General features: G+C 39.9%; 1 long non-coding RNA gene across 1 annotated transcript in view; it reads right to left on the bottom strand.

Moving 5' to 3' along the window:
• Positions 1 to 4,702, bottom strand: part of LOC135098323 (uncharacterized) — a 12,192-nt gene extending 7,490 nt beyond the window's left edge. Inside the window, exon 1 of the long non-coding RNA XR_010266817.1 lies at positions 4,550 to 4,702. This is a non-coding gene — a long non-coding RNA (uncharacterized LOC135098323). The remainder of the gene's footprint in view (positions 1 to 4,549) is intronic.
• Positions 4,703 to 5,033: the final 331 nt, after the last annotated feature.

Raw genomic sequence — 5,033 nt, forward strand, 5'->3', positions numbered from 1 at the left:
ACGAGTTTAAGTCTTTTAAATAGAAAAAAAAAATAAATAAAAAAAAATATATATATATATATATATATATATATATATATATATATATATATATATATATATATATATATATATATATATATATATATATATATATATATATATATATATATATATATATATATATATATATATATATATATATATATATATATATATATATATATATATATATATATATTCCCTTGGACTGGTAATAATTTCCTTCATGTTTCTGAACACTTTTCTTAACAATTCTGATCATGTTTTATTATAAGCGAGATGAAATACTGTATTCTTTATATGACAGTAATTTCAGCACTTGGAAATTTATCAGGAAGCAGTAAGGCGGCTGCGGCAGAGTGCACGTAATGGCCGCCATTACTCCTGCTGCCTCCTGTTTCTCGCCGCAAACTGTTATAGGCTTGTGAGATTTTTATTCCTGTCTAAGGAGGAATTTTATATCGCAGAAGAAATAACTTTTCCAGCACACACACACACACACACACACACACACACACACACACACACACACACACACACACACACACACACACACAGACCAAACCAGGCAACGCAGAGGTAAAGTAGAAAGACGGTGTTTGTCTGGAATTCGCAGTGTTGTCACGTCTTCTTGAATGCTATCCATGAGCAGCATCCGCGCACACACACACACACATACACACACACACACACACACGGGGTTTATTTTCTAATTCTAATTTATCTAAATATCTAATTTAAAAAGCCAGCTGCTGTTATTTGAGTTCCGCCCTGCAGCAAACAAGCCAATATCGTCCTGAGACCAGTAACTGTTGGGCGCGATTGGCGGACCGCGTCTGGTAGACAGAAAAGTGACGGCCAACTTTGAGAACGGTTTATACTCGCGGGCAGAGCTTTGGAGCCACTGACACCAGCTGAGAGAGAGAGAGAGAGAGAGAGAGAGAGAGAGAGAGAGAGAGAGAGAGAGAGAGAGAGAGAGAGAGAGACAACAGACTGGCGCAGCAGCTCCAGCGTTGGAGCACCACAGGAGAGTCGCCGCCCTGACGGTGCTACACAAGGCACAGGTCCAGCACGTGCCGCACCTGACGGACCTGAGGGCCACCTGGAGGAGGTCTGAACTATGCACGAGGACGGTGCTGAGCAACGACTCCCTCTTGGAGGTCCCAAGGTCCTACTCCACCACCCACCAGCGCGCCTTCACATCAGGCAAATGTCCACCCAACAGGCAAAGGTTGCCGCCCACTGATGGCTACAGCAGCAGCCACCTTCATGTTTATAGTGTACAGCGTGCAGTGTATAGTCAGTAGTATGTGCAAATAAGTGGACAGTAGCGTTTGTCACACGATAGTGTAAACTTTAGGTACTAATATGTCCTCCCTAATTATATCACTGCATTTATTGAAAATGTTCAGAGAGAGAGAGAGAGAGAGAGAGAGAGAGAGAGAGAGAGAGAGAGAGAGAGAGAGAGAGAGAGAGAGAGAGAGAGAGAGAGAGAATCTATACAAAGAGATACGAGTAAATATTGAAAATTGTAAAAGCCTGTCACCTTACCAACGACTGGTCTAAACACTACAATTCTTAGTAACCCTGGAATTTCCAAAGAAAGCGAACGATGCGCGTGTACACATGAAGCAAAACTGTCAGCGTTCCTTTTCTTTACGTGGTCAAAGCTGCACTTAGGGCGATTTTTAGTGAACGTTTTTTTTAAAAGCACACGTGTTTGTGTTTGACGAGTATCTCCTCCACGTGACTTCATAAGAAGACGCAAATGTAAGTCTATCAAGCACTGCCTTATAAGGATAAACACCTAACTGTAATAGCACCAGGTGAGTGAAAAGCCGCGATATCGAGTTCTCAGGTAGCCAGGTAGCGAGGAGCCGTGTGGTGGTCTGTTCCCTTTGGTGTTGTTGAGAAAAGGGAGAAAAAAAAAAGAACACGAAGAACGTAAGAAAAGGAGTAAGATAACGAATCAAGACAGGAAATTAGAGGAGCAACAGGAGGAAATAAAGATGTGAAAGAGGAAATTTACGTATTCTGCTCCATCCACCACCTCCCATTTTCTTGCTATTCCTCTTTTGGTAGGACGTGAGGAAAACGATGGTGGAGGTAGTACAGAACAAAAAGACACACTCCTAGCCCTCGTGACACACGAGGAGGATGGAGCAACGGATCAAGGCTATAAATGTATTACATGCTGCACTGTGTCCTGTTTCCTAGACTACTCCTCAGGGCACATGTATGCCTGTGAATTGTTTTAAGTCTTAGAGGAAGTGGCAGTATACGTAGATGTGATACAGTTGACTGCAATCCCAAGCACTGCATCATTTTATCCCTGATATTTAACAGGCTCTACTGAAAGTTATTCGTGTTTTTGATGAGTGTTTTCATAGTTGTAGTGATAATTTAGTGTTCCGGTGTGGTTTTGAATTATCAATTACCACTGGACACTGTTCATTAGTTTCTTACCTTTATATAATAGGTAAAGTCACTCTTGATGAGTTTCTGTGGTTTTCAGGTGAATGTCAAAGGTGAACGTATAAAAATAGGTATATTTAGATATATGTACAGAGTTCTGGAGAAGGGTGTGGCGCGTACGGGACAACGGATGTCCTCTGCGTGGTACAGCGTTACACACTGGCAAGAGACTGCCGGAGCCGGCACAAGGGACGCTTAGCGCCTTCAAAAAGTGCTGACATTAGAAATAGGGGCGGGTTGACCGCACTCACAGTACATGCATATATTCATAATTATTACTCTCTAATTACATAAATAAGGCAAGGGAAAAGCTACTTATAGCTAAGAGTAATACATGCCAAAATACATTAGGGAGAGATTAACTATGGAGAATACTTAGATACTATAATGTAGGTGCTACCGATTACTTATCGATGGCAATAAAAGGAGTATGGAAAGTTCCATGGTGTGTGTGTGTGACGTAGGGTGGCGTGATCATATCCGCCCCACCCTTATGCGCCAACACCCACTATTTACACTTATGCATATATGTATACATACACTTATATTGTTAATCAGGCAAGACATTATAAATACAATACATATTATTATTAATTATGTGACACCGTTACATTAGCAAGAATTTTTCTTTAATGTAATAATAATAATAATAATAATAATAATAATAATAATAATAATAATAATAATAATGATAATAATAATGATAAAACTTTAATTCATTTCACAGCTGGGAAACAATTTAGGTCGTTCACTGCTACCAATCTTTGCTAATATCTCTTTAATGATGGCGGCCATTCATTTGTAAGGCACGTCAACTCATTCATGTTAGAAGATCGTTGCATTTTCCTTTAATATATGAAAGTACTTGTTTTTTATGGATGAAAATGTTTTGACTTTATTCATAATTCACAATGCGTCACGTACACAGACTTAACTGACTGAGACCGCACACTATCACGCACACCATTAAGAGGAACACCGCCATCTGAAACAGGAAGAAGAAACGACCTCATCAAAAGTAAACAGAAAGAGGAAAACAGAAGACCCAGACAGTAAGCAGAACACGTCAAGGAGTGCCGATATGAAGGCTGCACTCCCACCCAACAACTCAACTCACCTTCTTAAACGACTGACTGCCTGGCTCAACGTTCCTGCTTGTCAAATGTGCATTCATTTTACACCATGATATATATATATATATATATATATATATATATATATATATATATATATATATATATATATATATATATATATATATATATATATATATATATATATATATATATATATATATATATATATATATATATATATATATATATATATATATATATATATATATATATATATATATATATATATATATATATATATATATATATCCCCACAAGGAAAACATACGAATAACTACCGTAACATCAGCCAAGCCAGTCGATCCTACCACACTTACTTATCATTGTTACCACTATTAATGATTTATTATAGCGGTAGACTTCAAAATAGGATAGTCTTGAATTTGACAAATAGACGTGCAAGCTGACTGTTGCAATTTACGGCAACCTCCATGCATCACCACTTCTACGAGCAAACTAACAGACTGAATACCAAATGACACCAAATAACTTGCATATCAGTAATTATACATCATCACTAGCAACACAAGATACTTCATGGGCGACCCCACCCCCCCACCGCTCTCTCTCTCTCTCTCTCTCTCTCTCTCTCTCTCTCTCTCTCTCTCTCTCTCTCTCTCTCTCTCTCTCTCTCTCTCTCTCTCTCTCTCTCCAAACAAAGACTAGACCTGTACAAAGACCAAAACACCGCTGCAACATCCCCGTGCTGCCTATAATAGGCAAACCGACACCGTGCACCAAACGTTAACAAAAAACAGCAGCAGCAGCAGCACCATCAAGCAGACATGACACACAACATGAAAGAAAACGGGGAAAGCACTGACAAAGAGAATGACAGACGCATCCCTCTTCAAGGTCTCGTCAGCTGTGTCAAAAGAGAGAAAAATAGCGGAGGAGGTAAAAGACAAAAGCCATACCTGACATGCTGAAGGACTTTGAGGAGGATAGGGGAGAGGGGACGCCGCAAGTGAAGGCACAAGGCGCACTGGGGCCGCTGGTGGGCGCTGGCTGGCGGGCTTCCAAACTATATATCTTGATCGGCTTGTCTGGGAGGGAGAGGAAAAAAAGGACGAGAATTCTTTTAGTTATCCTTCGTCTTTCCCTGACTAGTGACACCTGAGGCCACGATAATGTGCCCCGCGGGTGTCGCTAATGGTGTGGTGGTGGTGGTGTGTGAATGTAAGTGTGGTGGTGGTGGTGGTGGTGGTGGTGGTGGTGTTATCAAAGGTGTGGTAGTGTTGGTGGTGTGGTGCAAATGGTTACTGGTGTCGCAGTGTTGTTATATATGAAATGTTATAACACACTTAAATAGCAGAGGTAGTGCCTTACTGCTTTTATTTAAAGGGATGGAATAAAAAATTACAAGCATGACTGCAAACTAACAAAAAGTACAAAAGAGTT

The sequence above is a fragment of the Scylla paramamosain genome, unplaced genomic scaffold (assembly GCF_035594125.1).
Source record: "Scylla paramamosain isolate STU-SP2022 unplaced genomic scaffold, ASM3559412v1 Contig55, whole genome shotgun sequence".
NCBI classification, from domain to species: domain Eukaryota; kingdom Metazoa; phylum Arthropoda; class Malacostraca; order Decapoda; family Portunidae; genus Scylla; species Scylla paramamosain.